Genomic DNA, 24,148 nt, shown 5'->3' with positions numbered 1-24,148 from the left:
ATATCTTATTTTCAAAGCTATGGGTTAAGGCAGGGGTTAATAAACTATGAGCTATAGGCCAAATGCAGCCTGCCACCTGTTTTGGTATGATCCTATCAACAAAGAATGTTTTTTACATTGTTAAATTGTTGAAAAAACATTAAGAGTCATATTTTGTGAGGCAAAAAACATATGAAGTTCAAATTTCCGTGTTGCCCATAAAGAAAAATTTCTTGAAAAACAGTTATGCATATTCATTTACACATTGTTTATGGTTGCTTTCATACTATAACAGCAGAGTTGGAAAGTTGCAATAGACCATATGGCCTACAGAGTCTAAAGTATTTACTATCTGGCCCTTCAATCTATGTATTTATTTATCTATTAGGCAAACTTAACTAGATGATTATTCCAAACCACTGTATGTGTATGACTTATAATAAAAACATACCAATAAATGTTCCTTTCTTATAGGCAGGAATTTTACCTTTTCATGTAGATAAAGCTCAGTGATGGGTTTGAAGCTGTGAAGAAATCCTGTCTTCCCAACTCACGATTTGGACAAAGTTGAGATCTATAGATATTACATCTGTGGTATAAATACTGTTCCTATGCTACTGAGGAGTCAGTGTTGAAAAGTGACTGAGACATTTTCAAGGGGATCCTTCAAATAATAGAAATTCTTACAGCACGTAGAAATGTCTGCACCCAGAGGAAATCTAAGTGCTTAGAGCATTCATGTACCTCTATTCAGAGGTGCAGATAATAGAGGAAGAAAACTCACTTCATTTCTTAGAAGCTGTGCTCTTTGTTTTTTTTTTTTTTTTTTTTTTTAGAAGCTGTGCTCTTTGAATGTCCAGTTCTTTTGGGTGCAGTTTAATGACAATGATTGTGAATGTTTCTAAGGACATTGGCCCAGGCATGATGAGTGACAAGCCACAAGTAAGTAATGCTCATTTGAATCCATGGTCCCGCCCCTTTAATGTGAAAAGGTCTCTGCATTTAGAATAGTAACAATGAATTAGAGTAACTTGCCTGCCTCATTAACATGTGGTCTGATCTAGGTAAATCAATTTGGAGGATGTCAGCGTATTTAATCCTTCCCAAGGGTGAGTTGTGGCTTTTTCCAATTTGTTGACCTTACAGCTACGCCCAGCAGAGTTACCTCATCTACTCTCTAGGCTGCCTTGGATACTAAGCATGTCTGTGCTGAACCAGGGATGTGATTGAGACCCTTTGCATTTATCCTAGCAAACATGCTAGATTACTACATGCTGGAATACTAAAAAAGATAGAGGTGCTTGTGTCAAAAACTCATCACAACATATTGAAACACTGATCCTTATAGTAGTGCTTCTCTTTGCTGATGTAGAATCAGCCTCCTTGTGTGAATTGTACTTCTTAAGGGTCAGCATCTAAGAAATTGCAAACTATGATTATGTTTTTAGGACAGAAAGACTCGCAACTATAGTGTAATCTGGGAGGCCAAATGGATTTTTCAGTATCTCGACAATGCCCCAAATTTGGTTCAGTGAGTATGTGATTTGCCTGGGTGGCCACATCTGCAGATCAAAATCTTTCATACCATCATACATATCTACTCAGCCTTGGCACCCACCTGAGGATAAATATATAATGCCTGCAATAGCCAGTGGGATATGGGGCCTCTGATCTCTTGTTCTCTTAGATGACAGTCCCCCACCCGGTAGCAAAGTGTTTACAAACCATATTTTCTCAAATCAGTGCTATATGATAGGATATGTTGATAAACATTCCACTGGGTGGGGGGAACTGCTCCGTTGACACACAGGTTTGGGAAATGCTGGATTAAATAATATAAATAAATTTCTTTACTATTTTTCAGAGCCTTTAATACAGTTATACACATGAAGCATCTCTAAGAGGACAGTATTGTGTGCATTTCCCAAAATTGTTTATTCTGAAATACTTCTTTCAATCAACCATTAGATTTCCATGGTACAAAATTTAGGAAATGCTGAATTAAGGAGAGTCAGAGGCTCTTGTCTAACCAGTGAATGGAAATTATCTAAACTAATAAGACTAGAGAATGTTAATTGTAGAATGGATCTTAGTGATTTTCAAACCAAAGGATTCTCAAACTATGGACAATTCTCAAGTCTAGAAAATATCACAGTTATTTCAAGTTTATGTGTTCACACATCTTACACATATATATACTCTAATTTTTCAAAAACATGTAAATTGATTCTGTGATTAATAATGAATAAATTTATTTTAAAGAACTAATGAATTCATAAGAGCTTCTTTATCATCTATCAAGCAACAGCACAATACCTATCATGTGAGAGTCTTGGGATATTTTTGCAGGAAAAAAGGAGTTCTCTTACTTGGAAAGTTTTGAGCCCCCCCTCATTCTGTGTTATAAGGGAACTGAACTAGTCTCATTAATGTGTAATCAGAATATTTCCCTCAGAGTTTCTTTGTAACCTCCATTTTCATTGTGGTTGGATAAGTCTGAATCAGTGGGGGTTTTGTTGTTGTTGTTTTATTTGTTTTTGTTTTTGTTTTTGTTTTTAGAACAGTTGAGAGCATTTTGGTCTAGAAAGGTGACTTTCAGCCATTCTGCATGCAGATTGGTTTCAATCTGACCGAGGAACAATTTGTGAGTTGGTTTCTGGCTTCTCTGAAGGTAAACAGTGATTGATGTTGGTGACAGTGAAATTGGGATATTTCAGGAACCATGCAGATATCTGTGTCATTTGGGCTGCTTGAGCCAGAACAGGATACATAGGAAATCTTTGGGCAGTTGGGGATGGTTTAAAACAGGACCCACAATGAATGGATAGATTAGAACACCATGTCCATAAGCCAGTATGGGCCAGATACAGGTCATGAAAAGCATATTTGCTAGTGTGAACAGACAAAATGAACCACCTAATGAACATGCATCAAGACATCATTTAATCAAGATGTTAAGTTTAGCTCCAATTAGGATAAATATAAGAAGCCTCAAATTATAAAGAAAATAAAAGAGAAATATACCATCTATAGGAACCCAAAAAGATATGTTATATGTAGATATACTATCTATAGGAACACAAATCTACTTAATTTGTTGCTTCAGTAAAAATTACCAATAGACTGTCTGTGTCATGCATTGAGGGTTCAAAAATAAAAAATACATGGTCCTTCCTCAAGTTTATGAATTGGTTTGAGAGAAAACTAAAGAGACAGTTGTTGTAGAGTATGACAAGTGCTAGAACAGATCTAAGTACAGGTTGCTTCATGAAAATGGAGCCTTTTTCAATGATGAGATGAGGGGCAGAATATGAAATAAAGCAAGGCTTTTCAGAAAAAGTAATAGGCTAGCTAAAATCCAAAGGACATATGATGTCATCAGATAAGTAAAGGTGTGAAACAGAGTTACTGCTAGAGAGAATAGTAGGTAGAAAAGCTTGGAAATGATATCGACAGCAAAATTAGTTTGGAAAACTGAAAGTAGTTCAGCACCACTTTGGGATGAGTGTATTTAGGGCGTTAAGGGAGAAAAGGTGGCATGTGGCAGGTATACCAGGTGAAGCCACCTGGGTAAGCAGCAGTTAGCCATTAAAGATATATTAAGATGAACTTTATTGCAAAGGCAATGGGAAAGTCTTGAAAGGTTTCTAAGCATAAAAGTAACATGATTGTACCATATTTCAAAAAGATCAACTAGAATCTGAAAAGAATTGAGTTTGGGGGTTATTAGAGAATCAGTTGGAGAGAGAACAATTAGAAAGCAGCAGTAACTCGGAGGAAAGGTTATTTAGTGTAATGATGTTAGGGCTGGAGAGAAAAGGATAGGCTTCAGAGGTAGAGTTAACCTTGACAGGAGTTTATAGTGGCTTATTCGATGTGGAAATTGGGAAACAGACATAGAAATAAAGACAAGACCCAAGTGTCTGTCTTAGACATGTGTGTGGATGGTGCTACCATTTACTAAACCAGGCATCATGAGAAGAAGAACAGATATTTCCTTTGGGGTGGGGTGTGGTGATATTAGATAATACATTCTGATTATTTTTATATTTAGTTTTTTGACTTGTTTATAGTATATTTGAATACAGGATCTCAGAGGTTGAGAAATTCTAAATGATGGAAAGGCCCAGAGTATGCATTTGGGAATTAACAGCTGGTGTAGAGGTGAAGGTTACTGAAGTATAAGAGATCAAGAAATGGATTGGCTAGGATAGATTGTTCTTAAGAATTCTCAAATCCCCAAGATGACGGCAGAGCTGGGGCAGAGATACAATTCAGTGATCCAGGTTTAAAATCTTCAATAAACAAGGAGGAAGTAACCATGAGGGTAGAAGAGAAGAATGACAAGAAGTCAAGAGGGATGTGGCCAAATATCATGAGTAGTCTATAAGGACCAGGGATTTTTACACAAGAGTAGAAGTGTAATGTTTGAGAAGCTGTATATTTCTGGGAGTGAGATACTTGGGAATGTAAGAAAACTAAAGACATCTTCTTGTGAGAATTTCAGGAATGCTAGTGTCCTCAGGAAAGGGCATTTCACAGTTAAAGCCAATAGTTAGGGAACACATTTGGTGGAGAGCCTGAGAACACAGGGGAATTTATGTGCAACGTAACAGGAAACCAAGAGAACAGTGGATTTGAAAAGATTTGGAAAAAAAAGAGATCAGTGGGAGTTAGATCAGCAGAGGAAGCACAGAGAAATCTGGTGATGAGAGTCTGAAGGAAAATGCATAATAAGAAGGGTGAGTCTTAAGCAATGACCAAGATAATAGAGTGGTGAAGAATGCTGATTTAGGGGATTAGTAGATTCTTACACCTGCTATAACAAATTACCACAAACCTAGAGGCTTAAAACAACAGATTTATTATCTTACAGTTCTGAAATCCAAAAACAGGTCTTATACAGGGCTGCATGTCTTCTATAAGCTCCAGGGGGAAATCTATTCCTTACCTTTTACAGATTCTAGAGGCTTGCCCTCATTCTTTGGTTTGTGGTTCCCTTCCACCAATATCACTCCAATCTCTGCTTCCAATATCCTATCTCCTTTAACTCCTGCGCTTTCCTCTTCCCTTATTAAGACACTTGTGCTTACATTAAGTCCCCTGGTTAATCCAGAATATTCTCTATCACAAAATGTTATCGTATCTGCAAAATCTTTTTGCCATGTAGCCTATCATAGTCACAGATTACTGGGATGAGTCTGTGAACATCTATGGGGGATTGTTTTTATGCCCACCACAGGGGCCACAGAATGCCCTGGTGAAAGGATGAATAGAATTGGAAATGGTAGAAGAGGCTCACACTTCTCAGCAGGAATTAACCAAGACCTGGAAAGTTTGTGCTTTCAAGAGAGTTCTGACATAGATCAGGGAGTTGCTGAAAGAATCACGTGGATTTTAGATTCTCACCACAAATTAGAAACAATGGCCTCCAAAAGCTGTCAGCAAAGACCTGAATTGAAAGAATGAGTTTTCAAAGCTGTTAGTAGCCACTGGAAGTTCACATCAATCTCCTCAGGAAAGGGTGAAAGTGAGATCAATTCATTGCATTTCCTCATTCTTTAAACAAAATTCTACAGCTCTGATGGGTTTTATAGAGAAAAATTAAAAAAAACAACAACAGTTGCTTTTAAAAGTACTTTGGCTAGTTGGGGAAAGGACATAAGGCATGAATAAAATGTGGAATCGAAAGTGACCTACAGCCTATTTCCAGGACACTGAAGAGATACTTAGGGTACTAATAGTTTCTTTATCTTTGAATCATTCCTTCCATCTTACCAGTCATTAAATCCTATATTTATTCCTTGGAAAATCCTTGCAAGTACATTCCTTTCTTCTAATTTTGTCTGCTACCACATCAGTCCACATCCACCTAAAATTTACATCTTAATTTTTTCTCAGAAATGGACAAATCAAAACAAAAACAAAAATTGGGAGAGATAAATAATGGGTTACATTCGGCATGTGCTGATCTTAAGAAAACACCAGGATGAAGGCTACAAACTAAGTTGGAGAGGCAGGTTTCAAAGTCATCTACACAGCAATGGTACCAAACTCCAAGACTGTGTAAATACTCTGAGGGTGAGATTTTGGATAAATTAAAGCTGATAATCAAAAACTGAGGTCCCCCAAATGATATCTACACTCATTGTGGTGAACATTGCTCAACAAATAATTGTTGAATCACTATGGGGTACACCTGAAATTAATGTAACATTGTATATCAACTACAGTAATAAAAATTAAAAAGTACAAAAAAAAAAAAAAAACTAGCAGAGATTGATTCTTTCAAAGTTCTGGAGGTCAGAAATCTGAAATTAAGTTATTGGCAGGGCCCATATTCTTTCCAAAGGCTCTAGTGAAGAATCCTGTCTTGCCTTATCCAGATTTTTAGTGGCTCCAGGCAATACTGGGTTTGTGGCAATACTTGGCTCCAGGCAATACATAACTTCAAGCTGCCTCCTTCTTTACAAAGCCTCCTACTCACTCTGTCTCAAAGATCCTCATGATTTTTGCTTATGAGGACATTCATCATTGGATTTAGGCCTACCCACATAATATGGGATGATATTATCTAAAGATGCTTAATGTAATTAAATCTGCAAAAACTCATTTTCCAAATAAGGCTATCTTCACAGGTTTCAGGGGAGCATATTTCAAAGGAGCCACCATTAAACCCAATAAAATCCTCTCACTGGCCATCCCAAATTAAAATCCATCCCACATGGAAAGCACATTCACGCAATACAAAAATCTCCCCAAATCTCCAGCTTTTAAAGCATTAAATTTATTCTCATAAACCATATCTAAGTACCATAGGCTCAAAAACCCCAAGTCTTATCATCTAAATTAAGGCAGGTGATTTTCAGGGTATGGATCATTCTGGAGAAAAAAAAAAAAAAAAATCTCTATCCATCTAGATAACAAGCCTTTTAGGGGAAAAAAAAAAATTGCTTCCAAAGGGAACAGGTATAAGGTAGATGTTATCATTCCAAAAGGGAAAAATTCATTCCAAAATGAATCCAGGGATCATTGGTCCCAGGCAAACTTAAAAAATCTAGCATGTCAAATTTCATTAGGTATCAAGGCCTAAAAAGAGCCCTCTATGATTTGACATTATGCCCTGGAGGCTCTGTGTTTGAGTCATTATTAAGATAAACAAACAAATAACAAAAGAAACCCAAAACTGGGGTCTCTACATGAGGAGAAAAAAATCAGAGATGATGGAAAAACCAGGACAGAGAAACATGGAGGCATGGTTTGTTAGAAAAAATTTTGTCACAAGATTCAAATGAATGGTGAATCATTAAGAATTGCAAAGAGCAGATGTAGAGTCAAAGGTCAAATGATATTCCTTGGATTTAGTTGGAAAGAAATCATTATAATCTTGAAAAAAATTACTATGACAGATAATTGAGAATAATAGGTATAGAATCTTTAGATTCCTACAAGATAATGGTATTTATGGACAAACCCTGTCTTAGTTCAGGTTGCTATAATGAAATGCCACCAAATGAGTAGTTTATAAACAACACAAATTTATTTCTCACATTTTGGAGGATAGAAGTCCAAGATTATGGTGCCAATATGGTCAGATAAGAGCCCTCTTCTGCATCATAGACTTGTTGCAGTGTTATTACACGGTGAAAGGGGTGAGGGATCTCTGTAGTCTCTTTTGTAAGAACACCAGTCCCATTCATGAAGGCTTCACCCTCATGACCTCACTTCCCAAAGCCATCACCTCCTTATTCCATCATCTTTGGGGATTAGGATTTCAAGATATGAATTTTGGGGGACACAAACATTCAGATTCTGGCAGCCCCAGTTTACCACACTCCACACTTATAAAGTTATTTATATAATATGATTACACACAACATGGAATAGCAATAGTTGGAAACCATGGGAACTTTCTGTTTGGGTAAAAAAACAACTTAGAATTTTCAACTTATGTTCCCATTTGTCAGAATTCTTGAAGAGGAGGTGTATTTTAATAATAGAAAAGAAATGAAAATTTCTGGAACCAGGTCACAGTTTAAGGTTCAGAAAGGAAAAGTGGAAAGCTATTTGGGCCATAGGTTGGGTGTTTTTTGTTTGTTGTTGTTGTTTCTGTGTGTGAGTGTGTTTGTGTGTGTCATTCTGCAGCAATATTGATTCCTACATACTGTTGAGTCCCTTACTTAGAAAATCAGTCATCATGTGATCCTCAGCACTGTGATGGGAAGTTTAGTTGGGCAGAGTATCATAATAGTGAAACTCAAGAAACTGGTCTTGGTCTGTTTAACTTGACACTAAGATCAAGATATCTTATATATAACTTGACATCTCAGGGTCATACTGAGTTAAGTTCCTAGACTCATCTGCTATTTCCCAAAATTTTGGCTTACTGAGGAAGATGGGGACAAAAGACTCTTAGAGAAACTTTCTTAATCAAAATTCTCCATCATTGCCTTTAGCGTCAATGGCAGTGGCTAATGTTCAGGCTGCAGAGGAATCCCTGATGAACTAGCATAGAAAGAGGAGAAAGATCGCATTAAACAAGAAGCCTAATTTCAAGAGACAAGATGTTGAATAAGAAAATTGTGGTTCACTGGTTTGAAAGATGCACAGAAGTCCTCAGCAAGCATTCTGATACATTAGTAATGATAACCAGACAACTGGAAAGTGTGGTTTACACAGGCTGGCCTGTCCAAGTTGGATGATATCCTTGAATGGACAGACACTTAGGTGTTATCAGAATACAGATAGAGAACAGGCCTGAGTGAATGGGCCATGAAAATGGCCTATTCCATCTTATAAAATATAAATCTACTCCAGAGCACATTCCTTCCTGCTTGAAACATCAACTGGTCTGTAACAATGTAATAGGGGGTGGGAGGGAAGCTTTAAGTTTCCAGGAATAAGAGTTTCACTCACATAATGGCTGAATCTTACTGTATAATTTTAAATGCTATTTAGGAAAAAAGAAAAAAAGTCTGTACAGGCCCATGTCTTTCACCCACACTCCATCCCAATCATCTCCAGTTTTCTTCGTGGTATCTGGCACGAGAAACTCTACAGCACTGTGGTTAAATGCTTTGGCATAGTTTCAAAATCCACCTCTTTCACTTACTAGCTTTAGAACTTTGTCCCAAGTTACCCAAACTCTATGAATCTGAGTTTATTCATCTGTAAAATGACACTAGTAACAGTGTTTCCATCAGGAATTTTTGTGAAAACTACATGAGATATGCGAATGAAGTGCTTAGTACAGAGCCTGGAACACAATAAATGCCCAAAACATAGTTATTATTATTTATATTGCTATTGTTATTATTTTGTTGGCTAATAAAAAATAAAAAAAGAGAAATGAATCAGAGAAGGAGCCTAAGATCAAAATGTAATTAATTTCTTCTAGCCTTTTGACTCCTATCTTTTACATGGGAGTGATATCTATGCCAACAGATCCCTGGGCTTGTTCTATGAATGTATAGACTAACGAATATTTATACTTTGTAAATATACTTTAAAGTATAAGGTATGGAAAAGAAATAAATATTTACAACAATAGCTCTATTGCTACTTCCAAAACTAGCATAAGAGCATGTAAAATGTGTTTAAAATATGATATTTAGTTAGTTGAGACCTTACTGGGCTGCCATCATTTATCCATTGGAAACATAATGGTTATTATTCTGCCAGAGATTTTCAAATCAGTTGAATGAGTCTGTTTTAAGTCAGTCTTGGATTTAAAAAGAAAAAGAAAAGCCTTGAAGTTGCATTTTATTTAATTGCCTATTGATAATATAATAAAGTTCGATGGATATTTTCAAATACCTACTATGTACTTTGCATAATCTAGTAGTAAAAGTTAGACGTGGAGAGTTAGGCCCCTTGAATTGGGTCTGTTGTAATAATTTGCAGTGACACTGACCTTTTAATGTATGTATTTCCATCAAGTCATCTATTAAAAACCTATTATGATACTTATCTACTATGCAAAGGAACTATAAATTGGTTTGAATGCTAAGCTTCACTCAGAAAAAACACTATCTAAGCAAAAGCCTCACCATTGTGTCATTCCTGCATTTGGTGCCATGGTTAATAGATGCAAAGTACAAACCACTGAATTATGCATTCACCAGTACAATTCTGCCTCAGAGCAAGGTACTGTTGGAAGCCAGCCCAGCCAAGGGCAGCAGAAAAAGTGCCTGGTTTTGAAAAACTGATAAGAGGACAAAATGAGACGACAAGCAGACCCAGAGCAATACACTTTGAGGCTGCGTCCACTGACACAGCCCCTGCCATTGGTTAGGAGCCAGTATTTTAACCAAACTGATTAACTGGCCAAAAATATTAAGAAAGGTCCTTACACGAAAGGCACACAGACAAAGCACTTCATGGAAAGATGATCTGACCAAAGGTAAGCAATCCATGTGTGGGACAGAGAGCGAAGGAGGATTCGGTTTTGTTTACAAAAGTCCCAGCTATATGAATGGAAATCCCAACACCATAAACAACTTTGACACATGATTTTATACTTTATAGAGCCCTTTCACATACACAATTGCACTTAACTCTTATTATCCAAAGGTCCATAGCTTTGTGCATGTGCCTACATTCTGGGCCAGCAGAGAGTATGACCCCTTTTCAATATGACGTTTTGGATTCATACTGGTGTTCGTCTTTAACATAAACTTCTGTATGAGCCTCCACCTTCCTCACCAGCCTGAACAGTATACTTCTGGACTCTGGCTGAGGTCACAGTTCATTGCTCTTGTTAGAAGACAGAGGCATAGCATTTGGACACAGACTATCCTAGGACTACATTCTTGGCACCTATAACTTATCTATACTGTCCCTTTTCTTATATGCCACAAAGCTATATAGTTGGGCTCCCTGGTGTCTTCAAATTACCTGGGTTCAACTGACCTTCTTGTAGTGTCATAGGATCTGAGAGTTGGAAGAAATAACAAAGGTCATTTAGTCAAATCTTCTACCCATAGGAGAATCCCCTCTGCTATAGCACTGCTGACTGCTAGTCATTCAGCCTCACTATGAAGGGGCTCAGTACATGGGAGCCTAGTCCAGCAGACTGCATTTTCCCAAATGACCATCAAACTACTACTCATCTCACCTACTCTTCTTACAGTGTGCTTTTGAAGCTTCCGCACTGGGAGTGAAGCCTAAGGCTCCTCCACTTGCATCCAGGAGATCTTCGGATTGCTCCAAAAGGGTGCAGCAGGGTGATATTCTGTGACTTCTGAGACCAGCTCACAAAAAGACAATAGCTTTCAGCTAGCTTATTCTGTAGGAAGTTTGTTCTGGGAAAGCCAACCATCAGGTTATGAGGTAGTCCAAATTCACTAAACAAAGCAACCACAAAATCCTACCTGGAGAGACACTGAGGCCCTCAGTCAACCCAGCATCACCAATTGGACATGTGAGTGAATGACACTTCAGGTGATTCCAGTCTCCAGCCTTAGAGCCATGCTGTCTGTTGCCAAGTGAAGCAGAGATACACTACCCATTCACATGCCGCTATGTCTCTTTGGTCCACAGAACTTCCTATCAAGAGGACCAGTTCTCCAGGAGCTGAAACCAAGAAAATGCCCTGGAGAAGCATTCTCCTTACTGAGATCTGATTTAGATGATGAGATCCTAGACTTCAAAGCTAAGGCCTAAATGGGATGAAACTTGGGAAATTGGAGGGAAAGCATGAGTATATTTAACATGTGTGTGTATTTGAATTATTATGGCTAGAAGGCAGATTATGGCAGATTGTATTTTCCTACATGCAACTATGTCTCCCATTCCATTTGTTTACAATGTAATATTGAGGCTCTTCTCAATGAGAGGTGAGGTCTATATTCTCTCCCTCCCTGCAGGGCCTTATGATTACTTCAACCAAAAAAGCAAGGCATAAGGGATGCTATGTGACTTCCAACACTGAATCTTTGGAGGACACTGGCTCTTCTCTGAGAAAGCCTGCATCATGCTGTGACAAAGTCCAAACTAGCCTGGGTGAAGAGAACATGCAGAGAGGCCCCCATGAAGAAGTAAAGCCCCAGTCAATATCTTGTTCGGGTAAAGGAGCCTCCAGATTATTCAAGACATCCCCAGCAGATGCAATGTGAGACAGAGATGAGCTATAGACATCCAGCTTTGTGCAAATTGCAGATTCATGAACAACAAATAAATTTTGTTTTTGTTTTGAACCTAACTTTAAAGGCAACTTGTTATGTAGCGTTAAATTGCCAGAACAAAGATAGATCCCTGTTGGATGGCACAGTCTTGCACTAGGAGGTAGAATGCTAAATTAGAGTAGAGGCCTGAAATGGGATACAACCTTGTAATAAAGATTAAGCACTAATATCAGGAAGAAGAAACACAGAGTCCCAGTCTACTCTATACCCTTCACTAGGAGACCTTGGGGAAGATGTCTAAATATCTCCAGGTCTTAAGTGCCTCGTCTGAAAAACTGACATGATAACTTTTTCCACCTAAAAAAAGATAATCTTAAGATTAGGTTAGATCCTGCTCCAGACTTTTGATTCTAAATTGCCATTTATTCATCCAAATACTCATTGTGACCTGCCATTGTGATCAAATTCAGGATTTATTTCCAAACTGAAAGTCTCACTGAGAAACGAGATAGAAAAATATTACCAGTAGTAGTATTTAAAAAAAAAAAAACAAAAAACTCATCATTTGCCTTTTTTGTAACTTCTAAAATATTCCCTCACCAATCCTGACCCATACCTACTTCATATGTGCATCTTTTAACTGAGGCTATTTTAGAAGGATAAGAGCAAATGCATTTTTTTTCAGCACATACAAAGAAAATAGGGTATATGTGTAGATTTTTCTTTCGAAGTAAAGGAGCAGCAAAGAGCAAGATTAACTCTTCTCCTCTGCCATTAGTCCCTGTGCTATGAAGAAAATACCGTCATTTTTTTTTTTGAGTTCTTGTAAATAATATCCTTTGCAAAAGCAATATTCTCAAAAAATGAATTTTCCATCTGCAGATGTTAAGTGTGATGTTATTTCACCTAAAAATCTCAGATAGACTAGAAGTACAGGAGATTTGCTAAGAGGTCTGTACAAATTAAACCAAGGTTACCTTTTCTGAATACGACCCAGTTACCTAAATTCTGAAGCAAAATACTGCCAAATACTGTAGAATTGCTTTATAGAAAGTGCTCCTGCTGTTGTCCATGAATAAGAGGTTTGGATAAGGATGTGCCTTATCACATACTGAATTTACTCTCCAAATAAGAGAGATTGCACTTGTCTGGGCTATGTGGCTTCAGATTTACGAAGTGAAAGTAGCACCCACATTCCAGAGCATAAGCAGCTCTGGGGCCTGCTCCCCTCCTCTTGACCTGAACCTCCCTTCTCCCATTTTTGGCACATCCTTAACCTTCTCCTCAAAAAGACAGATCTTTAAGATTTTTTTTCCGGAATTGATCATTTTGATGTCAGGTCATTTCGGAACCAGTGATTAGTGAATATGATAAATTACCAGTAGTGGGGTTGCTTTTGCAGGTTTGAAGTTTTGATGCATTAGTTATTTCCAACCAGGAAAATTATAACTCTGAACAACATCAACTTCTAAATCTCCAGATAGAGAACTAGTTTGTTACAAATATTGCTTTGTATTGGGAATGTAGGTCTTTTACATTGATGAGATCTACATTTATAGTGTTATTAGCACCTGCTATCTTTTAAACTATTTTCTCCTCAGTCTATTTCATTGAGCCCAGAGAGATATTTCTTAGAGTTTAAATCAAGTTGATTTTTATAATTCTGTCGTCCATAAAAATCTCAGGGTGCAGAAGATTGTGTCCCTTTGTTTAAGGTGTATGTGTGATACAGGATAATTTCTTAAAGGTTTGCTCCAGAATTGACAGATCTGCTTTCTCTTTGTCCTCATCTATTTGTCCTCCCTGTGATAGGGTCTTCAGACAATGAAGTTAACAAACTGTACATAAAGCAAATGCCTAGATGTTTATATTCCTGAGCTGCTGTTTACACAAATTTTTCAGTGTTTGTGATTATGGGTGTCCCTCCCAGAGATGTGAGATGTTGGGGTAGGCTTGTTTACATGAATTCCTCTCTGGGAATAAACACGGATTCACATTAGAAGCAGCGGGAGGATTTTCAAGGGAGAGAATTTCAGGACAGTGTACAGAATCGGAGCCGGGGGGTCATGACCTTGCCTATTGATCCAGCCTCTCTAATTTCCACAGCTTGCTGAGGCTTGTTCTTCCAGCCTGCTGGTGTACATTAGAGCAGAAATCCATAACATGGCCATGTTCATCCAAGCACAGGAAGAAACTAAATTAAATGTTAAAAAACAATCTGAGGCCAGAGTTGGAGACAATTCATCATGATCCTAGACGCCAGGCAGGTGGGATGACCAAGGATTCCTCAGCCAATAGACCCCCAAACAGAATATGGAAAGGCCTTGGTGCCTCATTTGTCAGGTACACAGCAGAGAGTCTGAAAACGCATGAAGGTCAGCTCTTTTGGCTGCAACATATTTTTCCTCAAGAATGAGATATTACACATCTGAAAAGTGTAACTGAAGTAAATTAGCAGAAAGAATTGGGAGAAATGAATGGAATTCTTTATGAAACGCATATCTGGGGCAGTGTTTGGCAAATTCTCAAAGCCCATGATGCCTGTGTGCCGGCTTCGGCATTTTCATCCCACTGTATTCCAGGGCTGGCTGGTTCCATTTACACCGTAGGAAGAAGAACTCACCAGAGTCCTGACTTTTCTTCTGGGTGACAGAGATTCAGAACAACAGCACCTCTGGCACCTCAAAATGAAGTCAGTGTGTTAAGGTAAAGAATGCCAGACACCCTAATGTTCTAAAACATCTGGATGATGCACTTCACTGCTCACTTTTCATCTGGATATTTCACCTCAAGTAGACAGAGCTGAAGGCAGCATGCTCAAGGCATATTGGACAATGCCCAAACTGCCCTTTTCTGCTTCTTTCGTTGATCTCATTTATATTGGACATGGGGCTCATGCCATTTATTTGCCATTTACTTATTGATTAATCTAAAATGTTTAACCTGACGGAGGCATCACAAATGGCAGGTTGTTCTGCTGGGAGCTGCCTCAAATGCTGGGATGCATTCCTCAAAAGGCATTATCCAGGTAAAATCCCATTCTAATGAATACTCCAGGCAGCATAGCAGGGCCCTGTTTAGGGAAAGCAGACCCTGTTTGGGTAATAGCAAGGATGCAGCAAGGATGATTTAAGGTTAGCAGAATTGTGCTAACAACAACCACAACAACATTTCCCTGCAACAAATTCAGGGGATCCTTGCATAAGCTGCATCCACTCACCCACAAAGGCAATAAAGGGAGTCTGCAGTTGTACTTCAGGTTAAAGTTCTATTTCAATGCTAGTATCTTTTTGGGCAGTAACAGGAGAGTTCTTTTGAGGGGAGCCAGGCAAGAACAAAAGGGGAAGTGGAGAGACACTTGAATCTGTTAGCAAATTGAAATGAAACTAGAGTGTGAGAGCTATAAAAGAGGCAGTGGAGGAACCGGAGGCTGCAGGATGGTAAAGGACTTGCCCCCAGACACACCTGGGTCCTTGACAGAGTGCATCACTTACTGAAGTGCGGTGGTTCAGAGTGTGCACTCTGTAAGCAAAAGTCTGCCTTCTATGACCTGTCTCTATGGCTTACTACCTGCATGGACCTTGGACAAATGTGATTTTCTCATCAGCAAACTGGGGATAATAACAGTATTTTAATAGTGCTGGGAGAATTAAGTGAAATAACGTAACCATACACTTTACCAGTGCCTGGCACATGGTTAACACTCAACAAATAATATTGATGTTATTCTGTGCTATCTTTCCCTTTGAGGGCAACTAGCCCAGCATATCTTTTATTTATAAGTAAACACATCCATACAGAAAGTGTTTAAATATTAAGCATTAAGTATGATGAATTTTCACAATTGAATATCCCTAGCCAGGTAAAGAAGCAGAACTTTACCAAAACCCTGGAAGTCCATTTCCCGCCCCTCCAGTCTGATTCCTCCTAAGGAATGTAACTACTAGTCAAGTTTCTTTCCCAATCTGTTAACTTCACCTGTTTTTAACTTTGTATAAATGGAATCAGGCCATATTTATTCTTTTGTTTCTGGCTTATTCTCCTTACTGCTGATGAGATTTATTACTTGACACAACAGCATTCTGTTCATCTCATTTCTGAGATTCTGAATTTTCTTACTACAGCCTCACAAAACGCTTATGTCTTCCAAACAATTGAGAGGAATGTAAGAGGTAATTTGTTAAGTGAAATACAGTACCAAAGTACTTTAAAAATTATATTTAAATTTTTTTTTTTATGATAGTTATACAGAGAGAGAGAGAGAGAGAGAGAGAGGCAGAGACACAGGCAGAGGGAGAAGCAGGCTCCATGCACCGGGAGCCCGACGTGGGACTTGATCCCGGGTCTCCAGGATCGCGCCCTGGGCCAAAGGCAGGCGCCAAACCGCTGCGCCACCCAGGGATCCCTAAAAATTATATTTAAATTAGAGATCACTCCAAGTTATACCTGAAGGGACTTAATTCTCAGTAATTTGCACAGCGAAAGACTTATTGAATGGGGGAAAAGTAAGTGTTTCAGCCGGCACCTTCTCTTCTCTACAACCAACAATGCATGACTGCCATGATTCACCACCATAGAGTAACCGACAAATTGTTATAATACTCTGAGCTTTGCTAAACCTGGGTATACCAAGGAAAGTGCTCACATGAATAGCAGCCCATAAGGGTGTGTCATCAGAATAAATGTTTGTGAAACACTGAGCAAGCCTGGAATCCTCATTTTGCAGATGGGAAAACTAAGTTCTAGAGAAAACAGATCTCTCCAATTCCAGAATCATACAGCCAGTGAGTAAGAAAATTACGGCTGAATGGAAAGAAAATAATAGAGGAGTTGGAATGTGGCTTTAGCTGGAGCAAAAACACGGCTTCTGGAATAAGGACAAGACCCCCTTAAATCTAGCCTCTCCTAGCTTGTTCTATGTGAAGACCATTCACCCTGCAACCCCAAATGATCTTTAAATAGCATAGTGTCCCAGAACCTGCTGTTCTTCCCAATTATGGAACATGATGAAACTCATCTTTTTGTTAAAAGGTAAACATTCTGGAGACCATAAATATTAGCTGCCACTTAAATATAATTTGAATTTTCAAAAGAAAATTTGGTTATTTGGTCAAATAAAATAGCATTCCTTCCCATAAAATCAGTATCTGATGATAGCACCAGCATTTGTCATCCCTACAGTGAAACAAAAGGTAAGCATTTCTTCAAGTATAGGAAGTTGATTTCTCTGGTCAAGTTTATTTAATTCAGCAGTTTCATTAAGAAGTGAAAGGTAATTTGGTCACATAATTTGAATCACAAAGTTCTATCAGATCATGTGCATAACATCATAGTTACTACTCTGTTACATTGAGTCTAATTGGCACTATGCTATAGAATCTAGTCTTAGAAAATAGAACAGGGTCATTTTTTTTTTAAGTTTTCAATCCTAGCCAAAAGGTGAAGCAGACTTGAATGGCCATCATTGGGAAAAGTCTTGCATCTCTACCAGTTAAGCAGAAGTAAAAACTTAATATAGAAAAGGATTTTCCTTGCTAAGAGTCAAAGAGAAATGCAGAGTACACCAGAAATGGGGAAGGTGAGCTCTGAATCTGGATTTATCAGTGACATGTCCTTTCATGGGAGAGATTAAATACAAATTTAGTTTGGCTCCTTAGCTTCTATTTCTCCATCCTGCATAATCTGAGCATACTTCTCTACAACCAAAAACCCAAACTAGAAAAGCATATTTTTGTCTGAAGATATATACACTACTGATATAGCACATTCATTTCTTTTTTCCAGGAGGAGAAATAGTTTATGAATTTGCATATCAATGCTTTTAAATATTTTTACTTTGCATGTTTCCATTCTCACATTTCTGTACTTAATTCAGCACTCTTATTCTATAGAAATTGTCCTTTCTCATACAAAATGATTTTGGATACTTTCTCTTATATTTTTATATGTTTAATGTTTCAATGTAATTTCAGGTTTTGAAACTTTTTTAATTCTTAAAAAAAATGTGTGATTTAGCCCCTACCTACTTCTAAAATTAATATGAAGTATATTTTGGAACCTTTGGTGTAAAACACTTTATTTCCCTCTAAATGGGTAGTGAACCAGACTTGCTCATTTCTATTCAAACAAGAAACAAATGAATACAAACCAGAAAGACCCAAGGAATAGATAGATAAATATGTGTATATGATATATATATATATATACACATATATATATACACAGAGAGAGAGAGATAAATAAATATATATATATATATATATATACACACACAGGTAAATAAATATATAAATATATATATATAATACATGTTTCCATATGCATATATGTTTCCTTCCATTTGAAGAAGAATAGAAAGAAAAAAGACCACAGGCAAACATTTTGCATTGGCTCAACTCATTTGTTGCCAATTCAAGATATGTGTTAAAATTATGGACCATTCTAGTTTTCACTCAAAAAAAAAAAAAAAAATCATGGACCATCCCAGATGCCACTGCCAGCTTTTCTGGATTTAAGAAGACAAGAGGGTCTCTCTGAGGAACAAAGTGACTACCATAAATTCACAGTAATTATGAAGATTAAAAAATAGGGCCTTTTTGGTTATGATCACATCACTAATCAAAGGAAAAACTTTATACATGCTCACTGAGAAAAGAATTGTTTGTCTGAAAGGGGCTGGTACCCTTCTTCCCCACTTCTTCCCCTTTATACACAGTACCATTTTCTAATTACAATCACAATGAGGAAGATTTACCTTTTGGAATTAAGGGGGGAAAAAACATCCCCTGGGACCCACTTGGGCCATATCTACATGTCATGCTTATGACTCTATTGATAATTTCCCAATCAAATAAAGGTTTTTTTGGTCATCATAAGGGCTGATTGTCATTAATGGTGAAGCAATCAATGGGATTGATGTTATTTCAGGCACCTTAACAACTGAATTGGATCAACCATGCATGAGTCCATAGATAGCTCATTGACTGGCTGTTATTGTGGCTGATAAAACCAAGTCAGCTGGAAAAGAGCTCTTTCATTCTGGCCTTGTAGACAAACTTTAAGTCTTTACTGTGGAACCATCCAAGATGATTGGCCCTTTGAAGCAGCAACTGGCATGAGCCTAGAGGGATTATGGCCACAAGAGGCTCTGGCACAGAGATTCAAGTCAAAGAGAGGTCTAGTGTTTGCAAATATCACTTCAAAGCATGCAATGATTGGCTTACAAGGGCAAAATTAATTAAATCTATGGACATTTAATACTTTTTTGGTGACATGGAAGTCAAGACAGAAAATGATACATAGATGAGATACTTCAATGAAGCAGTTATGAACCCAAGTTAGTGGAGGAAATCTTGCAAAATGCCCAGGCCCAAGCCTTGTCCTACTGCAGAAGCACCCAGTATAGCCAGCAGTAGGAACTGAGCTATTTAACCTGAAACAGGTAGGGCACACAATGTATCATCCCCAGAATTCGGCCAGACTGCTCAGAAAGAGAAAGAGGAATTAATATATGTGCAAGTCCACCTGCCCATTAGACCCAGATTTTAAGAATGGACTTGTCTATATAAACTGGCTTGAATATCACAGTTATCCAGGGAATTGGGCTGCCTTTGTTTATGGAAATGTCTTTTGTATACAAGGAGACCCAACCTAGAAAGGTCAGGAATGTAAGCGGACCCAAGGAAACTCTCAAAACTGAAGACCTAGTGAGCCTAGAATATCTGGTTTACATGAAGCGGTTTTTGCTTACACCTATTGCCTGGCATGAACATCATTATTTCTAGATAGTATGCTGATTATACAAAACAAGAGATGCCATTGTTAAGTGTTGCTTTCCTCCTAAAATTATGTATCAAAAGCTGACCCCGTTGAGAAGGAGGAAAAGGTGGGAAGGGGATGGGACACAGAAGTTGGCTAAATAAGCTTGTATATGCTTGACTTGATCCAGTGTGTTTTAAGATATCTTAGGAAATCTGAAAACATTCACAATTATTGTAATATGCCAGACAGGCACTGTTCCTCATGTACATTTCTACAGAGTCTTATGTTTCATTTTGCAGACAATGAAATTAAGCTCACAGAGGTTAAACAACTTGTGTGGGCTTACACAGCAAACACACAGTTTGACTCTGGTTCATGTGGTATCCACCACACCTTACTAAAACACATTGATAGACTCCATATCCCTCCAAGCCTTCTAGGCCTTTCTTTGGCCCTGGAAGCATAGCTGAAAGCTGGCCCTTTTCATTGAAGTTAAGAGTTCTCTCAGCTTTGTTCTTCCAACTATTGAGCTGAAGTCTCTCTGAATTTTGGGAAACTTCTCCCACCCAGGCTTTTAGAATATATCTCCTTATCCCCATTCCAGGACTCCCTGAATCTTTAGCCACGTTAAACAAGAGACAAAAGTCAATTACAGTACTTACCTGGTAATGTAAGCAGAGCCCTCAGCTCCCATACATGTGCACGTGCACACATACATAATAACACATGCACACATAGACATACATACCTGCTAGGATCACCAAACAAAATATAGGAGCCCAACTAAATTTGAATTAAGATAAACAATGAATATTTTTATATAAATACATCCCAAATATTTCATGGGATATTCTTATTCTAAATCCTTATCATGCATATCTAGAATTTACATTTAAATAGGCAACTGGCATTTTTATTTTATGAATCTGGCAACTCTTAATATCGACCCTTCATCTCATATTACATATATCATCACATATAGGCTAATACACTCATTCACATACAGAGTTACACAAACATATAAGTAGAAGGGGTATTATTTGTTCTACATAATTTGGGTAGAAAAAATAACTTTAAACAAGCTTTCTATGCTCTAAATAAAGCTAGATACAGCTCCGAGCCTCTATTAATAGAATTGTGATATTTTAATTACAGTCATGTTTTAGGAAGCCCCTTCACTTCCCTAGGATTCTATAAGAATCTAGGAAAGAATAGTTATGTTGCTGTGGAAATACAGGAGGACTCCTGGTCTTTGGTCACATCACCAAAACAAGGTAGCAGCTACATTCACGTAGCTCCAATAGTAGGACAAGGACCCTTCTACTATGGCTCCCAACCACACCCTGGTATCCAGGGCAGTCAGCCCAGCACCATTCCTAATCCAGGCACCTCTGGGCTCAAGGTGAGAATGATACATAGCACCACATTTATTTATAGAAATATGCCCTGTCTTAGGAAGACTGTCTATCTCTTCTAAAAAACCCAGGTTTATGTCTCCTATTAGTTAAAACTTTGCAAAGGAAACCTCTATTTATTCTCTCTGGGCTAAGAAAGGACAATAATCCCCATGATACAGAAACTTGAAGCTTAGCTGTTTTGGTAGGCAGAAGATAGAAAGGTGATACTCTACAGGAGAGAAACAAATACTAATTTATGATTAAATACAATATGAAAACTCCTGAATATATATATATATACATAAAAAAATGCTTTACATGTCATTTACAATGATCCTTCTATTATCCTCACTTTATAAAGAAACTGGGATAGGGATTAAGTAAATTGTCCAAGGTCACTTAGCTAGTAAGTTGCTATGTGGAGGGTGGTGTGTATAATAAGTAGGGCGGGGATTGGAGAGCACCAGGGAGCACTTCTGGGGAGAAGGCTTGAACTGTGGGTTTTGGTGAATGAGCAGGAAAAGAGGATTCTCCTCTGAGGAACCTGCAGGAGTGTCCCATGGAGGTATGGACTCATGTGCTATATGGGGAGCTACAGTCTTGTGACTGCTGGTGTGGCAGATGGGACTAAAGGGAGATGGAGAAGTTTGAGCCTCATCCTAGGAACTAAGGGGAGTCACCGAAGCTTTTTAATCAGGAGAATGACATGATGCAATTCACAATTTGGAAAGGTCACTATGCAGCTGTGCAGCTGTGCAGGGAGGGTTTGGATTGTGGCAAGACCAGCAGCAGGGAGACCGATCACCCAGGCAAGAAGCCCGAAGTCTTGAGCCAAGGTAGAGCTTGTGGATGCCAAGAGGAGGTACATAGAGGTTAAAGTCAATACAGAAGTATTAAGGACATAGAATCTTCGAGATATGATGACCAGTTGGACCAAGGGAGTGCTGGAGAGGAAAGAGTCTATGCTATTAACTACAAGATTTCTTAGTGTGCCTCTGTTGAGTCAAACATTGAAGAATACAACTGAGTTGTCACCATTTCATTTGAAATATGACATAAAACACTGACTTTGGTGAGATTATAGGCAAGAGTAGATACTATCGTTTTGTATGTCTTTCATTCATTTATTCATTTTAATTCACTCAATTATTTTTTCATCAGATAATTACTGAGCACTTACTGTGCACCAAGCATAATGCTGGACACTGGGATATATTGTGAACCAATGACACCAATTTGGTTTCTGCCCTCACAGTGATGCTGTGGGTCACAGCCATTTGATGTGACAAGGAGAGGGACATAAATAAAGTAAGTACTTGTGCAATTTTCTGAATGATTCCCCAGGGTAAATCTTATATCTAAAATTCATTCTACTTCCTATGTCACATGTTAAAAAAAATGCATATTGAGGATCTATGATATGCCAGGATTTGTGGCAAAGATGAAGCAAACATGAATAGTAATGAGTACTAAGATACTTCTGAATAGTAAACCAGATACTTCTGAATAGTAATGAGTACTAAGAAGACAACAAAACAGGGTGAAACAATAGCAGGGTCAGAGCAGGAATAAGGAGATATTCTATGGATGGTCACAGCCTCTCTGAAGAGATGGCATAAAGCAAAGACTTGAGCCAACAACAAGGAATTGGCCAGGTGATATCTGGAGGCAGACTATTGCTGGCAGTGTCCAATAAGTGCCAAGACCCTGAGTAGGAAATGAACATGCTCTTGTGAGGCACTAAAGGTCAGTGTGACCAGATAGCAAGAGTCCATAATTTGTAGTGGGGCTCATTCTTTGTGTTGTTCTGTGGGTTTGGGCAAATGTATGATGACATGTATCCACCATCATACATCACCAGTCTGGGATCAGTGGCAGTGTTGGAGGTATGGGGGAAGTGCCCAAAGAATAAAAATCCCTGGAGCCCCATCAGGAGAGGCATCCTAAAGGAGAATCACTATACCAGCATACTCAATGCTTCCCAGAACTTCAGTCTGAAGAATTTTAATACCAGCTTTAAAAAAAAAGAGTTAAATAAAGATAAACATTTCTATAGGCCAGACCTTTTGGAATCTTTATGGCTAAAGTACAATGAGAATTTTTAAGAAGGAAAATTAGTATGTGGCACTTCACTTCCCATTTGTTATTAAGAAACCCCTATGAGACTAGGGATACCTGGCCAGCTCAGTCAGTTTGGCATATGACTGTTGATATCACGGTTGTGAGTTCAAGCCCTAAGTTGGGCATGAAGCCTACTGAAAGAGAGAGAAAGAGAGATAAAGTGAGAGAGAGAGAGAGAGAGATAAAGAAACCCCTGTGAAACTAGGTTAACTAGGTTGTGAAGAACACACCTTAGGAAACAGTATTCTAGACTAAATTCTTCCTAAAGCCAAGATCCATGTGTAATTTAGTATAGTAGTTTCAGGACTTAAAACAGTACTTGGCACATCTAATAAATATTTGTATAATGGATGAAGGAAGAAACAAATGAATAATATATGCATGAACAGAAAGCTTCACTTATATTTCACATCTTTTCAAGGGCAAGCCTGATAAAACACACACATACACATAGGAAAAGATCCCCATCACCGTCCTAGACCAAACTGAGAAGATCCTCTAGTCTCCCAACAAAACTTATTCCCAAATCACTTCTTAGAAACTCTCATGGAGGTGTTTGATTCAAAGCCAGGTGAGGAGCAAACATTAAAAACACACCATTGAAAGAGAGTGCAGCCAAAATCTCCAGGCACAAGCAAGCAAATGGCTATGACAATATTAAGAATAGACTTAGGTTGGCCTCATGACCAGATAACAGGTATTAAAATAATTCCCTAGTGAAACTACTCACATTGCATATACTAAATTATTGGTATATAAATCCAG

At 38.1% G+C, this 24,148-nt stretch overlaps 1 protein-coding gene and 1 long non-coding RNA gene across 14 annotated transcripts in view; one reads left to right on the top strand and one right to left on the bottom strand.

Annotated features, from left to right (window-relative positions):
* The window catches only part of LOC144303242 (uncharacterized), a 303,577-nt gene that overhangs the window by 143,773 nt on the left and 135,656 nt on the right, over nt 1-24,148 (bottom strand). The window lies entirely within an intron of this gene.
* LOC144303244 (uncharacterized) overlaps nt 1-24,148 on the top strand; it is a 49,256-nt gene that overhangs the window by 15,597 nt on the left and 9,511 nt on the right. Inside the window, exons 3-6 of the long non-coding RNA XR_013370304.1 lie at nt 816-921; nt 11,521-11,693; nt 14,687-14,810; nt 22,424-22,570. This is a non-coding gene — a long non-coding RNA (uncharacterized LOC144303244). The remainder of the gene's footprint in view (nt 1-815; nt 922-11,520; nt 11,694-14,686; nt 14,811-22,423; nt 22,571-24,148) is intronic.

Source organism: Canis aureus, chromosome 32 (genome assembly GCF_053574225.1).
Source record: "Canis aureus isolate CA01 chromosome 32, VMU_Caureus_v.1.0, whole genome shotgun sequence".
NCBI classification, from domain to species: Eukaryota; Metazoa; Chordata; class Mammalia; order Carnivora; family Canidae; genus Canis; species Canis aureus.
Note: the sequence above shows the minus strand (reverse complement) of the source record. Positions and strands in the feature narration are given on the sequence as shown.